We start from the raw sequence: 22,431 nt of genomic DNA, 5'->3' as shown, positions 1-22,431 counted from the left end.
CTAAAACTAACTTTGAAAAGACATAAAAAAGTTCCATCGAGTTCCACTTAGATTTTTTATTATAGTATTGGGCATATCTTTTCCTATAAATTCTGTAAAAATCAGCTGCATAAAGTTGCATATTTCGCTTCGGTGTAAGGTTTTATCATGGGTAAAAAAAGGTAAAATGTTGTAAAACATTTTACCTCGTTGCCAGGAAACAACAAACCTATGCACTACCTTAAACAAAAATATGGGATTTTTTATTTTCTTCAATTATTCCAAAGTAGGCCATGAAGAATAAGGAATAGAATCACATTACGCGGTATATATTTGTAAATAATTTCTTAAAAGCAACTATATGCATCAAAAGAACGGTTTGGCAGCTACTGATTTATGTCCACGTTTTGCCTTTCTCATATATAAAGGTTATGCAATCACTTAAAAAACCGACCAGTAAAAATTTGCCAGGAGGGCCAAGTGTCATAGGGGCTGTCCATAAAAGACGTCACGCTTTTTTGACGATTTTTGACTCCCCATCCCCCCTTTGTCTCAAATTGTCACAGAAGAAAAGACCCTCCTCACCCCCCCCCCCCCTATGTCACATGTCACGAATTCAAAATAAATAAAATTCATCTCAATACATTCTCAATATGTATGACAAACCATACAAATATGAGGGATAAAACGATTTATTACATGCTGTCATTAGATTAAAAAATATCCCTAAAACTGCAAAATCATCGGAATTATTTTATTAATATCAATTATATAAATTAACAAAAGTATTTGGTTGGAATTGATGAAACATTTAAATCATCTGTTTTATTCCTCCTAGGGGTACACAGATATATTATTATTTTAGGTAAAGAATAATATTTCCTAAATGTAGCATACAGGACTGAGAAAATAAAGACCAAAACCTCATCAAAACGAGATCACTGCCGGAGAATCTTTGCATGATCAGTCGATCAGTGAATTTTAAATCACATCGATCAATATCCGTCACACAATGGGTAGTGATTTTGAGCTAAAATGATTCTTGATTAATGTAAGTTCAATCATTGGATAATTCGATAAGCTTTGATGTTGGTGGAGGAAAATCACATATGATCAAGATAAGACATGACATGATCTACGTCTGAAATCGTTGATCTCCCGCCCTTTTTCAAATGGAGTACAATTGAATAAAAGGCATCAGAATCAGATAAGAGAAATTCTCCTGATATACTATTATCAATGCTAGAAAATCAAATTACTGAAAAAATTGTCAGTGCATAACATAAGATAAACCGTTGGAAGGCATCTTTTTCTCTTTTACTCATATTAGGCAAAATTTATTAATTTCGCTAATTTACTCGCTCCTCCGTGCACTTTTGCTGATCACAACAGAAATGATTTTCTGCATCACTCATTTCCGAATTTACAAGAAGAAGCTTTTACATCAACAAATACACGTTTTTCTATAGAATGTAAACGTTTATTGTGGAGATTTTTTTCAGGAAATAGGGCAAAGCAGTAATATAATTAGGTATTTCAAAAATGCGCTCATTGGAAATATTGGACGTCACATTCCAAAAACCTCCCCCCCCCTTCCTCCTGTCACAAAAGGTCACGTTTTATGAAACACCCCCCTCCCCCTTGCGGCGTGACGTCTTTTATGGATAGCCCCATATACCATTCGACTAAGTTCATTGAGCTGAGCAATGTCTGTGTGTGGGTGTCAAATAATCTTACTAGGTTTTCTCGGAGATGGCTGAACCGATTTTGACAAACTTAGAACAAATTCTTGAACTTCATCCGGATCCAACTTCCGGTTCCAGAGTTATGGGGTAAAGTGTGTTCAATATTGTCCACCGTCACTTAAACCGACGAAACAAAAAACGAACCGGTTCGAACAGTAAATGGCAAACGACCTTTGCCTTTACTTTCTGACATATCAGAGACTCGGATGACTCGTATCTTTAAGATGCCTAAGTTCGACTCCTCTGGTAGAAGGTAAAAGTTTAGATACGAGAAGCCTTCTGCTTACTTAAATGACCCTTGTCACGTCTCACTTTTTCGCACTTTATTCTTCACATCCTTGCTCTTCCTTGAGTACTATGGCTCTATGATTTCATATTCTTTCTCCTCTTATAATCTCTAGTTAGTTTGATATCGTTAAAATACCGATAAAATCTTCAAAGTTTGAATAAAAACTAGTAGAGTTTGTACTTCATGTTAGTTGGTGGCCGTACGAACCGACTTCGATTATACCGGTTCTCGGGTTCCGGTGCCGGAAGTGCATATAATAGTGAACCCACTTCGTTTTCTTGAGGATGACCTACACGAGCAAATCACTGTTGCATTCTGTATGTTATATTAGTTAATGCACAAAGAATCTCTTGGTTTCTTTAAAAAATCGAAGAAATTTTTTTGTCGTGAATACGACTTACTTTACTATGGGGTGCCTTTTCAAAATTTACCCTCTGAGAGAGTGATAAGTTTTTGATCGTGAATATCTCTTGTTGTATCTAACGAATCAACATAATTTTTGCTACATGCCATCGGAAATATGATCACAATTTGATGATAAAATTTTCAGTTGTGTGGCATAATCTCAAATAGTTCAAAATTCAACTTTTCTGAAATGTTTGGTATAAACGAGTATCAAAGAGGATAATTTATATGGCGCGTTTGCCTTTCTCGTATTTTGAAAGCTCATAGCTCAGTGATCTGTGGAAGGATTTATATAATCTAACTACTAATAGAATCGAAATTTTTCAACTTAAACGTGTATAGCAAAAGCATTGAAGTATTTCAATAGTACACTATTGAAAAACCTATCTCATTTGACCCATGTCAACACCAGCCAATCAGAACGCGTTCTGAGGAAGAGAACAAAATATCTGCTGCTGTACAACAAATCGTCCGAGAAAAATGTTCCGAAAAGTGGTGAATATCGTAGTGAGTTCCTCAATTTGGTCCTTCTGAATGCTAGAAGCGAATCCCTACAGCATATTGATATTTTCTTTCAATAAATTATGCAAATCCGAAATGAAATAATCGACATTAAAATTCTATATGCGGCTATTTTTATAGCCGTTAGGACCGCCCATTAGTGAAAAAGCTACAAACGAAATCAGGTAGAAACAAGCCTCTCAACAAAACTTGAATCAGTTTGGATTGTATCGCCACTGCGAGCAGATGTGTTTTGTGTCGTCTGCACAACTAGTTTCGCTTTCGACAAGAGCGATTACGTCACAGCTGCCAGTCATTAGCATTGGGAAAAAACAACGGTGGAGAGCATTGCACAAGATCAGCCGTTCTAATGGCTCTAAAAGTTTTCTAAAGAACTATTAGGATTTGTTGTTTGCAAATCGTAGGGAAATATCCTCAGTTTACTGCAAATCAAGAACAGTTTGCTTAGATTTGTGCACTTTTCGCTGTGTGAAACTCACAGTAAACGAGATCAAGTGAAGCCTTCTTTGTTTTTGCGAAAAATGTTCCAGAGTTTAATGTCATAGACAATTACGCAATTTGACCTTTCTGAATGCTAGAAACGAGTCCCTTCAGCATATTGATAGTTTGTTTCAATAAATTATGCAAATCTGAAATGAAATAATCAACATTAAAATTCTGAATGCGGCTATTTTTGTAGCCGTTAGGACCGCCCATTAGTGAAAAAGCTACAAACGAAATTAGAGATGGGTAATACGTTCGCGAACGGTTCAAAAGAACTAGTTCTTCTAGATGAATGAGTGAACAACAGTTCTTTGCTGAAGAACGATAGTTCTCTAATCTTTTAAAAACAAATGAAAGTGATTGAATTCTATTCGAAATTGAATATACGAGTTGGCAATCTCAGAAAAACGCACAAAAGTGAACGATTGCTACAAGAGATACAAGCAAAAAACTTACTGCAATCCTATTAAAGAGTTAGTTACCGATGAAATATAATTATTTGTTCTCGTGAGGTTTTAGTAGAAACATTCCAAATTTCAGAAGAACGAATGAACAGTTCAGGAGAACTAGTTCTTCCGGTAGAACTACCAAGTTCTGAGCGGTTCTTTGAAATGAACTGTTTTGCCCATCTCTAAACGAAATCACATAAAAGGAAATCTCTTAACAAAAATTCAATCAGTTTGGATTCTATCGCCACTGCGAGCAGATGTGTTTTGTGTCGTCTGCACAACTAGTTTCGCTTTCGACAAGAGCGATTACGTCACAGCTGCCAGTCATTAGCATTGGGAAAAAACAACGGTGGAGAGCATTGCACAAGATCAGCCGTTCTAATGGCTCTAAAAGTTTTCTAAAGAACTATTAGGATTTGTTGTTTGCAAATCGTAGGGAAATATCCTCAGTTTACTGCAAATCAAGAACAGTTTGCTTAGATTTGTGCACTTTTCGCTGTGTGAAACTCACAGTAAACGAGATCAAGTGAAGCTTTCTTTGTTTTTGAGAAAAATGTGAAAAAGGGGAATGCGTGCATAATTCATACAATTGATATTCGGAAGTGTTAAGGAACATGTCAGTTGTTTTCGTATTCACGACATCCAGTTATGTCTCTGACATTAACCACCCGCCTTTTTTAATAGAATACCAGAGTATTATACATGAGAAAAACATCATTACAACACTAGATGGATTAAAACTGGTTTTATTGATTCGAACCACTGTGCATCGTTTCGAATCGAGGTGTAATGCTTTGTACGATTAAGATAACCAGTCGAGTTGACGGAAGTCCTTGAGCTGTTTGTTTTTAACGTAAATCAAATTGAAAATTTTCACATTTGCTATTCATAGTTGACTCTATCCTTCTACTCATTCATGCAGTGTGAGATACTCGAAATCTCAAGTCACCTACAGGGTGTAACGATAAAAAATGGATCCAACAGGAATGTAAATCGGTCAAACTTGTCATTAAAAAACCAAATGATGCTCTTTTTGTCTTTAACGTGAGATAGCTGATGCCATGAAGATATCAGAAGGCAGTTTGTTTATAATTATGTATAAATATTTGACCGGTTTTTTCATAAATACGTTTATTTCATTTTTTTTCGCCGTAGCCTCCACCATGTATAGTACTTTAAACCTTAATAAAACAAATTACTACTCATTTTATTAAATATCATACTAGTATTTCGGTATTCATTAGTTAATCTACTCAAAAATACTGTTTATATCAAACGATTAGCTGCTACACTGAGCGAAATAAAAATAGCACCACCCCGTTTTATAGTAATACTTTTCTAGACTTCAACGTAGAAAAACTAATTTATATATCAAACAGTCAAACAACGTAATTCGGTCGTGCTTCGCCGTATAATCCTTTGATATTCGCATCGCGTCGCTCCGACTCTGGCTCCACCCAAACATCAACTAGGCAAAGAAATATTGTGCAGCACATATTTATAGATTTCTCTTCATACTATGCATAACGACGCGGTGCTTTTATGCATGACGCAAAGCCTCCTATGTCGAACAAGAAGTTGACGTCATTTCGTACAAATATGATTGGTGGATGAAAACATAGGTCGATTCCAACCATTTTTTCAATAGTATGCTATTGAAATACTGAAACGACGTCGTCATACATGTTTAAGTTGGAAGTTTCCGAACCAACTTCGGCTATTCCGTTCATCTGAATCCGGTTTCGGGAGAATTGGAAATAGCGATTAAAAAATACAAAAAGGATCTCACTCACTTTTCTTGGAGAAGGCCAAATCGATTTTCACGAACTTATAGGTTCAAAAGAAAAGTCTTACAGTTTCATACGGAATTCCTTAATTTGTTGTGGATACTACCTTCGGTTCCGGAACTACAGGGTAACCAGGTTTTATAGAGTTCGTGAGATTAGATCCGAACAAATTACCCTATTTCTATTCAATAAACAGTTGTTTTTGCGAGTTTCACGGTTATATTTATGATGTAATGAGTAATATGAGAAAGGCATCATTACACCACTAGGTGGATTAATGTAGGTTTTTTCAGATCTAATATCACCAATCTGACACAATTCTGTTCTTATTGTATTAGAAATATGGCTACTGGATCACACAATTTACAATTTAGTTTCTCTGCGTGGCTTAAATCATACCAATACTTTGGAACTACAGCATCTCTGATGAAACACTTGAAAGAGTATCAGTTTTCAAAGATCTCGGTGTGCATCTTGATTCTCAACTTTCAATTAAGGAGTGTATCGAAAAGTAGTTAGTAACATTGATAATTGAATAAAAAAGCGAAAAAAAACATATTTTGACATTAGTTTTCGATATATTGTAGAAAAATTACATTTTTATGCATTTCACTGATTATATTGAAGAAAATCCTAGTTTCTGTGAAACGCTCGCACTTTGGACTTGACATTCTTCATTAAATTCTGCTACTACAGTTACTTTTGTGGCAGCTGTCCAGTTTTTTTTTAACTCCTGCATGTTTTGGGACACTGTACCTTCCTTCCGAAAGTGCCGCTTGACAATTGCCCAATACCTTTCAATTGGCCGAAGATTCAGGCAGTTCGGTCGGTTGATGTCCTTTTCCACGAATTGTACAATATTTTTGACAACCACTGTAGAACGGAGTTGGCGTAGTAGGCTGAAGCCAAATCCAGCCAGGAGAGAACCTTATGCTTTCTGTACAGTGGCAGCATTCTCTTTTTCAAACATTCTTCCTCGTACACCTTGGCGTTAATTGTGCCCTTCGTGAAGAAAATCGACGACCGCAAACCACAAGTACACCGATCGCTGTTGTTTACTCGGTATGGACACACTAGCCAAACGAAGGAACATATTCAGAGCGGTATTTATAGCAAAATACTAAGTGGACAAATCGATGCTCCGGAGATTCTCTCTCAAATACATATTAATGTTCCTCCCAGAAGCCTTAGAGCGTGGAATTTCTTTAGGCTCGATTTTCAACGTACAGTGTATGGTCAGAATGAATAGATCAGGGCGATGTTTTATGTATTTAACAGTTTGTATGACCATTCTGATTTCTCCATATCTAGTACCGTTTTCAAAAATAGGCTTAAGAGACTTCAATAGATAAACTTTTTAGACCTAACGAATTTTAAAACACGTATATGTTATTTAATTAGTTATTATTTATTTAAGATTGTGAAAATGTATTTATGTAAGCATGAATGTTTGTGAAAAAGTAGAAAAGATGATTGGTTTTTGCGCGCATTTGACGATTGCTGATTTTCAAATGAGCTTTTCCCATCCATACACTATTTCATGAAGACCAACATAGGTCAGATGGAAAATAAATGAATAAATAAATGAATAAATAAAGTGTTCTTTGGCGAGATGCGCTATAGTATTCGTTGAACACAATCGGTCGCTCATAAACTTCACCACCAATAGTACCACATTTGGCTAAAATGACTGAAATATATTGTCATAAATCTTGTTTGAGATTGAAGATCGACTAGCCTTTCGAAGTTATTAGAAACCAAGGGATTCAGTACCTCACAGCTTATTAGCAGGTGTGATGAAAGCTTCCAAAAGCGATCTTTCAATGGAAGAACTCCCTCCAGAACTTCAAGACTTATTGTATGTGTCGAATACATGCAGCCTAAAGCAATTCGCAATCGACGATTCGCTCCAGTTTGATAATATGAGAGTTTGAAGCGGAACGAAAGCAAACGCATCCATATTCCATTACTGAAAGTATCGTTGTCTGATACAATTTTATTAGATCTTCCGGATGAGCACCCCACCTAGATCCTATTATTATTCGAAAATAATATACTCTTTGTTGGCATTTTGTTATCAGATACCTAATGTGTCCTTTACACGTGCATTTGGAATCAAACCACACACCGAGGTATTTGAAAGTCAAAACCTGAGCGATAATTTTTCTCATAATATGAAGCTGAAGCCGCGCGGGATCAGGTTTTCTTGAAAAGATGATCAGCTTCGTTTTCTCCTTAGAGTATTCGATACCCAAATGAACAGCCCAAACGGACAAGTTATCCAAGGTATCTTACAATGGTTTTTGCAAGTTAACAACTTTGGGTCCAGTAACTGAAACCACGCCATCCGACCGAGACATGTATCGTAGGTGATAATCCTATACTCTCGAAAAACCTGACAGGGGCCTACTATGTACTGTGTGGAACATTCTTAAGAATATGGTGTACTAAATTAAAATTTTCCAATAAGTGACCTAAAGCTGTTCCTTCAAACAGCAACAATTGAATACCCCAAGAAACTAAGCAGCAAAGACTCTATCCCACTCCCAAATTCAAATCGACTCCGGCTCAGATAAATAGTAGTATTTATTTTCTCGACTGAACCCGTCAAGCACCACCGGCGACACCGTATATCACGGTCATTACTCGACTAAAACCGTTCGTCGGTCGACTTGGAGGGTAAAAACAATAGACGCCCAAGGGCAGCATAAAACTGCGGCGCGAAAGAAATCGTCCCGGCCGTTCTGGCCTACTGCGGTGGTGGGTGTTTCTCTCTTATCGGAAGTCGATGCTGAGCGGCACTCTGCGTGTGATTTTCCCATTGATAGCACTTAATTGGCCACGCATGGCCCCTGCAGGGAAACCCCAAACGGTTTTGGATCTAGTCGCCACAGAAGAAAAAACGAATGGGGCTAGCTTTTGGCCCAGAAAGTGCTCCCACGGAGCAATTAAGCAAAACATTGATTAAGAAATAAATTACGACAATAATGCTGAGACAGTCGAACGCCGATGGGTTCTGTTTTAGTCAGTTATTGGTTCAATATGTTGCGTTTTATTGGAACACGCAGCCTAATTAGCTTGAATGGTGTGCAGGACAGATCCATAATGTAGGGTTGATTTGAAATAAGCGTGACAGGTTTAACGAATGAAAGGAATATAATATTTTCGTATGTTAATTTTGTGAACATTTGGTGTTTCCAGTTCATACAGTAAATTGATAGGAAAACTTAGTAAAACATATTTTTAGTCGCAATCACAAAAGATTTATAGTTTTATGTTTGAATAAGCTATCAGTTTTTTTTTCTTGATTGCCATACAGCAAACCTTCTACCTTTTCGAGCTTATCCTGCATATGATCAAAGACCTCTCTATGTGATCAGTTTCCTTGGATGTTACTGCACGTACCATAACCATTTTCAAATTAGAAGTGAAATAGTTCGGGTGTTAGCGCTACTGGCAACTCTAGTGAACAGTAGAGCGGAGAAGCGTGAAAGAAAAAAAAATCTCGGAACTTGCTTCCACCATCGACACTAGCAACAAATGCAACGACCTTCGGTGGAAAGATTTGCTGAGTGCAGTGCCTTAACCCGTTTCCATGGACCAGTCCGGCTGCACCAGCACTGCACAGGAACTGATTAGACCGGATCGAGTAAAATGCACACAACGAGGAAGAAAAATAGCTGGCAAACACTAATGTTTTCAAATTAGTGTAATGGGTTAGAATGGAAGCTGGCCGGCGGCGTCGTCCAGGGCAAGAAATGGACCAAACGAAGCTCATTTCTCGGACGATAAAGCTGAGCAGCAGTTTTGCCACCTCCGTCAGTCTGCGCCGGGTTGGATAAAGCCGTACATATTTCGGATATGTTATTCTTATGGAATGGAAGGTTATTAGCTCTATTAGTTTTAAGCATCGAAAACGCGCATTCAGTCCGCCAAGTTACGAACGGCGAAGCTTAGCTATCCGAGAGAGATTGTTATTGCACAGAGGCACCCGAACCTACAAACCGGAGGCACCGGAGGATGGGAAGCCTTTTTTCTGTTTGTTTTGCAGCTTTGGACTACCGCGTGACGAAGTTATGCGAGGGAAAAAAATAAACTGGTGACCCAACCCTTGCACAAAAAGCGTGCAAAGAAACCGGGTCCCGCATAACGGGTGGTGTATTGGGCTTTGACCATTTCGTCATAATTAAACATTGCATGACGGGAAGTGAAAGTGTGGGAAAACGAAATATTAGTTACCGATCCCATGGCAAAGCAGTAGCGAAGAAAGCGTGTGCGCATTAGCATTGATTCATTAAAGCAGAGATAATTTTCTGTTCGTATACTGGAAATGCAGAATGTTGGTTGTCCACGGTTAGTGAGTTGTTTGTTTCAGCGGTCGCAAACGTCACTTCTAGTCAATAAAGTCACCAGGCGGCTGAGGGTAACGTACTATTGGAAACCTGTTTGAAAAGTCGTATTGGCTCGAAGTTTGAAGGTTTTTTTTCTCTTTCATTTATTCGATGCGGCTCATAATCCTATGGACTAAACAGATTCAGCTTATCGTATTAACGTCGATTGGCCACATTATTCTACAGATTACAAGACCATCAATCAATGATTTGCGATGTAATCGGTTTTAGAATCAATGCTTCGGCTTTAAGAATCCGTATTACATAACAATGTACTGTGCTTCTGATATAGCGATGTAAATACTCAATGCGAATGCACGAATATTCATCTAATCCTTCAAACCGATGAACAGAGATAGCATAAGTTAACGAATCGAGTTTGTTCTAGCTGGTGTTGAAAACGTTATAGTGAGATTTTGGCTCTCTCATAAAGAAAGTTTATGCTTTCATTGTGAAAATCGGTTTGTGAATCGAGTCCCGGAGGACTTAGTGTCATATGCCATTTGTTTTAGTTCGTCAGGATATGTATATATCTGTGTGTATTAGAAATTCGTACCCGAAACCCGACCCGAACCCGAACCCGAACCCGAATCCAACGGGTATTGGTCGGATTCGGGCTCAGAAAAAAAGTTTGTTTGTCGAATTTGGGTAGGGTACAGGTGGCGATTTTTCATTTTTGACGGGAATGGGTCAGATTAGGATTCAAAAATTTGGTTCCACCTAGTGGTGTTATGATCCCTTTCTCATATTACTCATTACATCATAAATATAGTCGTGAAATTCGAAAAAACAACTGTTTATTGAATAGAAATAGGATAATTTGTTCGGATATAATCTCACAAACTCTATAAAACCTGCTTACCCTGTAGTTCCGGAACCGAAGGTAGTATCCACAACAAATTGAGGAATTCCGTATGAAACTGTAAGACTTTTCTTTTGAACCTATAAGTTCGTGAAAATCGATTTGGCCATCTCCAAGAATGGCCAAATTATTATTATTATTATTATTATTATTATTATTATTATTATTATTATTATTATTATTATTATTACTATTATTATTATTATTTTTATTATTATTATTATTATTATTAATATTATTATTATTATTATTATTATTATTATTATTATTATTATTATTATTATTGACATCACTACACAACGTGTACGAAATAGAACAAAGCACGCCTTGTTCGTTTTGTGTTTTCTTTCACAGTAGCTTTAAAGACAGTATGAACTTTAATTCAAATCAATATTTGTGAAAATCGGTTCAAGCATCGCAGAGAAATCGAAGTGAATTTAGTTTTAGGAGTTTTTGTTCTCCACTTTCGGTGCTATCGGAACAGGAAAAACGAGATTAATCCACCTAGCAGTGAGATGATACCTTTTTTATCAATCCGCATGCGTTTTTGGCATGGATATATTCTTGGGTGTTTTAGTTCTCATGACATTATTTTAGTTATCGTCGTTTTAAACGGCAAATTAAGATTTTAATCACTCATTATCCTTTAATGTCGAAACTGCAAATCGTATCGAATTCCAGTCTTAACGTGTGACAATCGATTGAAGATTCCATGAGATGTCGAAGTAAGTTACACTTTAGAGTTTTTCGTCATTATATATGATACTTCCAGAGCCGGTATTCAGGAACTAGCATAACCCAAAATGATTCGAATGGCCATAAATTAATACGCCAAACAATTTACATCTTCTATATCGGCATGAATTTTAAAAACCCATCATTTGTAATTCCAGAATCGGATAAAATTCACCAATTTTGTATGGGACCTTAAGTCCTTTAATTTGAATTTTTGGTTTTGAAGTTCGATTTGGCCTTTTTGAGAAAATGATTGAGCTTTGAGAAACGATTCGATACTGGAACCGGAATTCTAAAATCGGTGTAGCCGAAATCAGTTGAATTCACCTGAGGAGTGTGTAGACATTTTGGAGAAATTGTAGTGCGAATTAAAATTTGGGGGTACATTCCGAATCCAAAAAAGAATACCGCTTAAACTGAGATAAATTTATTTGGTAATCGACTATCCAAATTTGCAAACCCGATAAACCTGATTAATGTATGTGAAATGGACATTTTTATACTAATCACCCTGTATCTCCTAAATCAGAAATCGGATCTTACTAATTTTTATAAGATTTTAAGACCTCTCATTTGAATCATAGATGATTCTTAGATTTCATTTGAATCTTAGATCGGTTCAGCCATCTACGAGAAAAATAAATTGCATTTTTTTAATTTCGTTTCACATGTCATCCTGTGGTTCCGAAATCAGAAGTCGGATCCAAATTTGGAAGTATACGACTTTTCATATGAATCTGAGTTTGTAGAAAACGGTTTAACCATCTCCGAGAAAATTGAGTGAAATTATTTGTCACACACGCATTTGCTGATCTCGACTAACTGAGTCGTATGGTATATGGAAGTCATGTTCTTCCAGCATTTATTGCTGTAAATAGTTTAAATCAATATAATTATGGAATTACTTCCAACTCGATAATGCTGGTATCATCTGGTTTACATATGCCATATTCGAAAGATTATGTTGCCAAAAATGAACCGTGCTAAAATTGGTCCAAGGCAAATTGTCATAAAAAAGGATGCTGTACACAGTCTTTTTGGTACTTAGAAACAATTATATGTAACAGTATAAAAAATCGTGTTTCATGTTGCTCCCAAGCATTGCTTTTTCATACAGCGCTCAAAATTCCTTCTACTGGAATAAGGTTTACACAAAAATATCGATATCTCCGTTAAAAATGGACGGATTTTAACAATCTATGGCTTGTTGGATAGGTATTACCGAGCGAAATCTAAGTCTGGAAACATATTCTGTTTTCAAGGTCAAATGTGACAGATACTGTCAAAAAACTGAAAATTTTGACATAAAACTTCGTATAACTCAAAAAGTAAACATCCGATCTCAAAACCATTCAATAGCGTTCTGGGTGACGGGGAGACCTTTCATTTGCGACTAGTTTGATCAAAATCGGTTCAGCCATCTCTGAGATCTTGACCTCTTAGTTGACAACACACATACAGACACACACACATACACACACACACACACACACAGACATTTGCTCAGTTCGTCGAGCTGAATCGATTGGTATATGACATTCGGCCCTCCGGGCCTCGGAAAATTTTTCGAAAGTTTGAGCGAATTCTATACCTATTTTTTATATATATAAAAAAAGGTAAAAAAGGTAAAAAGGGGACCAGTAGTGCCGAATTAAGTTTTCATGCCCACAAACTAACAAACTCAAACTGCAAACTAGAAGAATGTATCAGACAGTTTTATGGGATTTGTACCTGTTTTTTACCATCGTTCGTGGAAAAATACAAATAAAATTGGTAATTTTCCACTTATAACGCTTTAGTTCCGGAACCGGAAGTCGGATCCAGATAAAATATTTAACAAATTTTCAAGATATTGTAAGACCTTTCATTTGAATCTTAGTTTGTGAAAATCGGTTAAGCTGTTCCAGAGATAATTGAGTGTACAGTTTTTCTCAAATGTTCACATATTACCATATAACTCCGGAACGGAAAGTCACATTCAAATAAAATTCAATAGCAAACTATGGGACCATTATACCATTCATTTGAATCTTAGTGTGTGAAAATCGGTTCAGCCATTTCTGAAAAAAGCGAGTGCATATTTTTTTCATTTTTTTGGTACATATCACCCTATATCTCCGGAACCGGAAGTCGGATCGGAATGAAATCCAATAGCAGGCTATAGGACTATGAGACCTTTCATTTGAATCTTTGTTTGTGAAAATCGGTTCAGCCATCTCTGAGAAAAGTGAGTGCATTTTGTTACATACACACACATACACACACACATACATTTGCTCAGTTGGTCGAGCTCCGTGCCTCGGTTAAAAAATCGATTTTCACAGTGATTGCATAGCCTTTCTATATGAGAAAGGCAAAAATGAAGGATAACATTGAAAGAATCCCTGATGCGCTAAAAAAACTGCCAGTCATTGGAACATGCTAGTTTTAGGTCCATCAGCGAAAAATTTAGATCGTTAAAATGAAGTGTAAATTTGAGTAGTCCGAGTTGACTACCTTGAGGCACATCAGAGCTCACTTGGAAAGGTGTGGTAATGCTGATACAATTCTTTTTTGTGTCGTATTACGACGAGGAGCGACTGAAGCCAATCTAATAGTTCAGCCGCCCAAATAGCAACGGTAATATATTTTGTCTAAAGCGGCCGAAAATCCTTGTATTTTGAATCGACTTCTAGTCACTTTTGTAAAGACGACATGATATGTAAGTCACAAGATTTGAAAATGTAAATCATTAAGGTTTAAAACCGTGCCGAGTCGAAGATAAATAGCTACAGGAGTTATAAGTGATAAAATCTAGAACGATTATTTCGAATAACTTAGAAACTGCACACATCGTTGCTTTTTCTTTGTAGTTGGATACTTGTTTGTCGTGAATACGACTTACTTTACTATGGGGTGCCTTTTCAAAATTAGCCATATGGAAGAATGGGCAGAACTTAATCGTGAGTATCTCGACTTGCATTAAAGGCAGCAACATAATTCTTTCACCATTTCATCTAAAATCTTTTTCGCGCGTATAAAAGGAGAACCGTGGTCGAAATTCGATCATTTCTTCTTGTGCTTTGGATGCAAGCAGACGTCGTGGGACCAGCAGCTTGGAAGAGTGCACCTTCTGCGTGGTCAAAAACCTCAAACGCTCAGGTCGCAACTCTCATTTAAACTTCAGTCTTCAGGTGGAGCAGTCGTCAATGAAAGCAGACCTTTTGCGTGGTATAAAGCCTCAAACGCTTAGGTCCTGCTCTTTCATTTGGATTTCAATCGTCGGGAGCGCAGCGATCGTCAATAATGAGAGCCGTTCTCATTTGCTTTTCGGTAGTCTTAGCGATCGTGGCGAAAACACGTCTTCAAGTTTCAGAGCTTAGTTCCGGAATATGGGCTTAGAATTCAGAGCCTGTGTGCCGAAGTGAATTCTGGGAAAAGATTCCGGGATTGATTTCAGTTTCGAAATTGTAGTTCTAGAACTAAAATCCAACTGAATTCTGATTCTGTTCTAAGTTCTGAATTTTGTTCTTGAACTCAGGTCCAGTTCCTAATTCCAGAATTCTTCAAATAGGTTCTTTTGCCGTGAATACGACTTACTTTAATATGGGGTGCCTTTTTAAAATTAGCCATATGGAAGAATGGGCAGAAATTAATCGTGAATATCTCGACTTGTATTAATGACATCAACATAATTCTTTCACTACTTCATCAAAAATATGATCAGAAATTTAGGATAATATTTTGAACAGTGTGAGATAACCACAAACATTCTCAAAATTTTAAAACAACGCGGAAAATTCTTTACTTTCGCTTGGGTTTTTCGCGCAAGGACGACGATTTTGAGGTAGTCAGGCACATATCTTCAACTGACTGCGTATAAAAGGGGAACCGTGGGGAAGATCGATTACATCATCCTGTTGGTGGTCGTTTGCATTGGAGCAAAAAACAACGGAAAATGGACAACAACGTAGAACATTCTGCAAAAACAACCCTTCTAATATATTTAAATGTTACCTAAAGAACTACTACTGCTTCTTTGTGAATCGAAAAAAAAATATAATCAGTGTAGTTCAAATCTAAGATAATTTATAATCAGTTTTTTGCAATTTTCACAGTCTTAAATTCGCAACAGTGTTTATATCAAGTCAGTGTTTATTATCTTAGAAAATTATACAATTTGGCTATTCTGGGATGTCAGAAATTAATCCCGTTAAGCATTTTGATACTATCTTTTACTAAAATATTGAAATCCGAAATGAAATAATCGACATCAAAATTCTCTAAGGTTTCTTTTTCGAATTATAATTTTATACTCAAAGAATTATGCGAAATTTTACTTCACTATACTTTATACGGCCCATTTTTCAACCAGTTTTATTTTGTAGTAAACTTTCGGCAGATTGGCTATATAAAATGCATAACACCGATTCAGAAGTCATTCATTTCGAATTTGGCTGGCGTTGTTATCGTGTTGATTATGGTGCGATCGAGGAAACTCCAAGCGAAATACAAAGCTTGTTACCGCAAGCGGAAGAAGCAGGAGACTCCAACAGAACACATATCAGTTTCGCATTCACGGACAACAGGTCATAGAAGACGGAAGTCAGCGGTATCCATCGGAAGTCAATGGTATCCATCGGAATTTGAACTAAACTCGTCACTCTCCATCACGAACGCCTTCATAAAAGGTTCTTTCCAGAGCCACCATTATTTTAGCATAAGGAACTATACTGGTTATTTCGTAATATTTGTGTGTCAGAATGTTTAATGTAACTAATCTGTTTAGGTATATCGTTTCAAATTCTAGTAGTGTAAAAGGGCAAAACTTGCACAATTCACACTATCGATCAACTAATTTATATTCTAAAGTATAGAGTAAGAGTGTCAATTTTATTCGTATTCACGATATCCAGTTATGTCTCTGACATTACACACCTGTACTTTTTGAACACAGGAAAGATGAATGATTTCATACACGGGCATTTCATGATAATAACGGAAACAACAACTGCAAACAGCATTTTTTTTATTGGTGTATTGATCGTGTGCATTTTTTCCGGTACAATGCATCTAATATTTCAACGTTTATCCTGCTGCATACCTCGGCTGAAATCGTAATAATTCGCTGTCAAAGAATCATGAAACAGCTGCAGTCGATGATTGTGTGCGATTTGACACTCAATTGGCCGGTAACCCGTATGCGAACAGCGAGTTTGCTACGGGAGCCTGTGCATTTTACGGCAATGTGAGGAGAAATGCCCAACAATTACAGTGTAATGATGTATCCAATAAAACCCGTGCCACAACAACGGCCAACCGGAAAGAAGCGATGGGTGAATAGCGCGAACGCATGTGAAGAATTATGATTCAATTCCAATAAGGCAGCCCCATTTGGTGGAAGGCAAATTTTTATAATATTGAAAATAAATAAAAATCCAATTAAATCATAAATTATCAGTTTACCAATAAATCACCGTATTTCAGTCGGGTTGTGTTCGATTATGCATCTACCGGCAGCATTGATTGGACAGCACAACCTTCGATGCTAAAACGAGCCGGGACCGTCGAACGGGTGGCAATAAATTTTTGGAGTGCCCTTGTAAAAACCACCAATATGGGTTCACTTCTCGTGGTGCATGCATTGTACGATTTGCCCCCATCGTAAAAGCTCATTTACTACGAATTGAGCGATCAGGAAATGGAATTTCTTGGGATGATTTCCACATTCGCAATTAAGAACCCACGGACATCACCAGAGTAGTGGCCAAAAATAATTTACGACGTAGGAACCTTGACCGGTTCGAGTTTCGAAATAAAGTTCGTCAGGTAGAGGATACCGGGAATCCAACCTTCCACCCTCGAGCAGGTATACATCACATCAGGACCGTGAACAGCGATCTGAAATTTTGATATTTATGACTTCTAGGCAGGTTCGAGACCATGCTGCTGCTGCTGCTGCCGCTGCTATGTTTGGAACGAAATCCAGTCGAGCCATATCTTCCTGGCACAGGACAGGACAGAGATTCCTACAGGTTGATTTTAGCAAGGGTAACAATATAACAACAGAAACTCTGACAAACTCACAAATACGTCCTCAGCTCACATCGTCAGATGAAAAATGGGCAAAGGTAAAATATTTCACTTTTATTACCTTGGGCTGCTTACTTTCCCACATGAAGTGAGGATCCTGCTGCACACCGTAAGGGTGCAAAAATAAAGGAAACAGTGAACAAGTCAATAAAAATAGGATCCTACTGAGTGCGCTATGAGTGGGGTACCTACAAATTTCCTTGAACGATGGGCGATTTTTTTTTTCACCGCAGTGACCAAGTTTCAACCGATAGAAAACGAAAGAGATTTCGGTTAACCGTGTCTAAATATTTTATCGGCGGAACATTTCCGTCGCTTTGTGCTTGAAATTCAATTGAAAAGGACTTGGTTTCTAACGGTTCAGTAAATTTGTAACTGGAAGAAAAGAGGTGCTTGACTGATTTGATGCCTGGAAAAAGTATCCCGGGAAGCAAACTAACGAAAAATGTTCGATTCGTTCGATTGGAAACACTAGACTGAGTGGAAATAATTTCGGCCTTAATTTTTCTCAGAAAAAGCCTCGAATGGAAAGTTTTCTACTTCCGCTTAAGATAACAATAAAATCACAGGAATGCCTATGTTAATATAATGATCACTTTTCTTGACACTCCTCTCTTATCTTGACGTTCAATGCTTTCTTCGTTCGCTGGTGAACTTCAACAAAATCCATAACCCCTCGTCAATCAAACCAATTGCAGTTACAAATCGGGATCATGCCAAAGAACCACTGCAAGTCCGATCCGTTTTTCGTCGTTCCTCCCGTTCCTGGTTGATCATCCTCGCAAGTCAACCAACCCAGAAGAAGTCAGTTGTTTGCCACCAGCAGTACCATCAGTCAAGTACATAAAACAGAAAAAAAAGCTGGCGCAAAAAGCTCTCATCAACATAAACCATCCGGTCGAATGTCCGATCATCCAGACCTGAGACTCGCCCCGAGCCAGGCCCGATCGGTAAAGGGACCGTGATCCCAACTCGAGGCGGCACGATGAGGTACTTCATTGCACTGACTGCAGTTCTGCCAAATGATTTGATCCATATTTTACGTTTAATGAAACACATTAGTTTTGTAGATTTTTTTTTATTTACATACTGTTCGACGATGACTTCTCCGTGCGATCTTCTGCTTTCGTTAGTTGGAATTGGTTGTGATAGTTTCGTTCATTTCTTGTTTGGTTTGCTGTGGTGGTTTTCATGAACCATTCTAACAGAGAAATCTTCGCAGTGCTTGAAGGTGTTACGATGTTTTAGGGGAAGACATTTTATTGGAGTGGTTGATGGATTCTGATAATTTTCCATATACAGTTTTTTAAAAAATCTATCGAATAATAAACAGGATCAGTGTGCTATCACTTCATAAGTATCTACAAGTTGTAAGACAACGAAAAATATTTCCACTAATTTGCAAAATTCCGTTGGACACTGTACAGATTAATATACGATGAAATGACGATTGGAATTAAAATTAGACACAATTTTCAATACAATCATTTGTAAGTGATTGAAAGATTGAAAACAGTACTTTTGAGTATAGTAGTTTTATTCTCTCAACGTTGGCAACACTTTTATACACATTCTGTCAAATTTTGACGCATATCGTACGATTAGTTTTTGTTTGGCGTCTATACAAAGAAGTTGAAAAATTTTCGAGTGGCGATTTTTATAATGGATGAAAATTTAGAACAACGGCTCGCCTTCGAAGCGCCATTCGGTCGATTGTTGTGCGGTTTCGAGGTCATATTCATAACATAGATGCACACCTCATCACCAGTTATGATGCATTCGATGAATGTAGGGTCACTGTCTGCGTTGGAAATCATCTCTTTGGCCACATCAACACGACGCTGTTTTTCAATGAAATTCAGCTTTTTTGGCACCAGCCGAGAAGCGACGCGTTTCAAACCCAAAACATCAGTTAAAATGTGTTCGGCTGATCCATAAGAGATGCCCAACAACACAGCAATCTCTCTAATCGGTACAGAACGAATTTGCAACACGATTTGCTTCGCCGATTCAATGTTTTCTTCAGTAACAGATGTTGTTGGGCGGCCAGGGATCTCATCATGATCCAAGCTTGTACGACCACCTTTGAAGCGTTTATACCACTCGTATGCCTGTGTTATTCCTAGACACGATTCACCAAAGACCATTTGCAACACAAAATTTGATGCATGAACGTTGTTCTAAATTTTCATCCATTATAAAAATCGCCACACGAAAATTTTTCAACTTCTTTGTATAGACGCCAAACAAAAACTAATCGTGCGATAGGCGACAAAATTTGACAGAATGTGTATAAAAGTGTTGCCAACGTTGAGAGAATGAAAGTTTACCGATTGGACAAGCGCGGGAATTTTAAAATGAAAATTCCGGTTCTTTTTTATCATAAGATATGTTCAAATTATTCGTTACATATTTAAAGTATAGTTACCCATACAATTTTATTGTTACAAACTAAAAAGATTTTAACTGTCTTCAACTAACTCAACTGCAAAAGCAAAATTTTCATATCCCTCAAATATATTTAAAAAAAACCTGTTTTAATCCACCTAGTCGTGTAATAATGCCTTTCTCGAATTTCCATTCAAAATTTGTTTCTTCGATTTTTGAAAGAAACCAAGAGATTGCTTGTGCATTAACTAGTATAACATACAGAATGAAACAGTGCTTTGCTCGCGTAGGTCATCCTTGAGAAAACGAAATGACCTTTCATTTGACCCTAAAAAAAAGACCTTTCATTTGACCCTAAGATTGGGAATAACGGTTTTGAGACCAGTTTCGAATTTATTTACGGTTTTTGTTTCGCCGGTTTAAGGGGGGGTAGTGTCTAAATGATGGAAAATATCATCATTTTTGAGAATTTTTTTCAGAGTTATCGTGAAACAAAATAAATTCAAATTTTTTGCATGAAAAAAAGCATCATTCGAACAACATTTTGTAATTTTTTCATGGAAAAATATTGAGAAATAAGTACGTGAAGAGGTATTATTGAGAACGCTTCTTGAAAATCATGATTTACGGTGTCTACTGTATCTCAGCGCAGACTAATCAGAAGTGAACAAATGAACGCAGCATAGTTAGAGTAGAAGTTTTTCTAGACCTTAACGTTTCTGTTTGATTTTTTTAAATTTTTTGAATTTTTGGTGGTTGTTCAAAGTGAAAACTACGATTTTTCACGAAAAAAATGCGCCATTTTGTAGCTGTAAAACCTCCCCAAAGTAACAATTAAGGAAAAAGAAAACGTTGGGGTCTGGTTTTTTATATGTAGAAAGTGTGTGCAAAATTTGACAAAAATAGGTTCAGTAGTTTTTGAATGATGATGGACATGGACTTTCAAAACCTGCTTTCGAGAAAAACGCATTCAATGTTTTTTGTCTATAAAATCAATGGAAACAATTCATTACTTATGGGAGCCCGTAGGGTCTAACATTTTCACAAAATCATATTTTTTCTTGTGTATTTTTTTATAATGAAACATTCCAAGAATGTGTTGTCAAGTTTTTAAGTCGATCGAAGCAGTAATCTTGGACCTGTGTGCCGAGCTCTTACTTCTTCGCAATATAAGATAAGCAAAGATAAAAACCCATAACTTGCCGAGTTTTTCTCCGATAGGCTTGAAAATTTCACAGAATATTCATGAAATGTTTTACTATGAGAAAATACGAAGAAAATAATAAATGATTTTTCAAAAGTGTTAGACCCTACCCGCCCCTTCAGTAACGGTGTACAATATTGAACACACTTTACCCTATAACTCCGGAACCAGAAGTCGGATCCAGATGAAATTCAGGAATTCCGTACGGGACCAGAAGACCTTTCATTTGAATCTAATCGTCAAAAATATCAAAATCGATTCAGCCAACTCCGAGAAAACCTAGTGAGATTATTTGACATACACACACACAGACATTGTACAGCTCGATGAGCTGAGTCGAATGGTATATGACACAATTTATACTAGTCGGTTTTTCAAGGGATTGCATATCCTATCTATATGAGAAAGGCAAAAAAAAAACAAACATATGTATATTTATTGAAATTGTTCGAGTTCTTTTAATAAATATTTAGTCCTACTTATTTTTTTTTAATCAATCGATGACCAGTTTTTCTAGTTACAATTTTGCGAGAAAAACTATCATTGGTACAGAAAATATGTGAATCGATAGAAAAAGGTGTCATCTTACCAGGGACGTACCCAGAGGGGGCGAGGGGCCCTGGCCACTCCAGAAATCAGAAAGAGGAACAAGAAAAATGTTTGATACGAAGCGGACCTGTTAGGACATAGTTGGGCAAGAATCTACAGACGAGAAAGTCATCCGCCGCTGGATCCCGCACATACTTATTTAGGATTAAAAAGACGAACGCAAGTGCACTTCAAGTACATGTTTGGCTAGATCCAAGAGGCGGCACGAGTGCCTGGAAGGGAGGCCCAATGGGTCGGAGAGATCATGATGCCGGTTTTCTGAGATTGTCAAAGTATACTTTAGGTGGACTACCTCAATGCAAGTATTAGCGTGCATTAATGGAGCGTTTAAAGGCCGAAATCGCTGTGCAAGGGCCTTATATGAAGCACATGAGCATCGCCACAATAGCTCAAATCAACGGTTTAGGGTTAAAATTACTTCTCCATCTACGTTGTTCACCTCTTTTGGAATTTAACACGTTGACTGCCAACCTACGAGATAACCCGTATATTCCGTTCGGAAACGAATGGT

This window comes from Malaya genurostris, chromosome 3 (genome assembly GCF_030247185.1).
Source record: "Malaya genurostris strain Urasoe2022 chromosome 3, Malgen_1.1, whole genome shotgun sequence".
In the NCBI taxonomy this organism is placed as follows: Eukaryota; Metazoa; Arthropoda; class Insecta; order Diptera; family Culicidae; genus Malaya; species Malaya genurostris.
Note: the sequence above shows the minus strand (reverse complement) of the source record.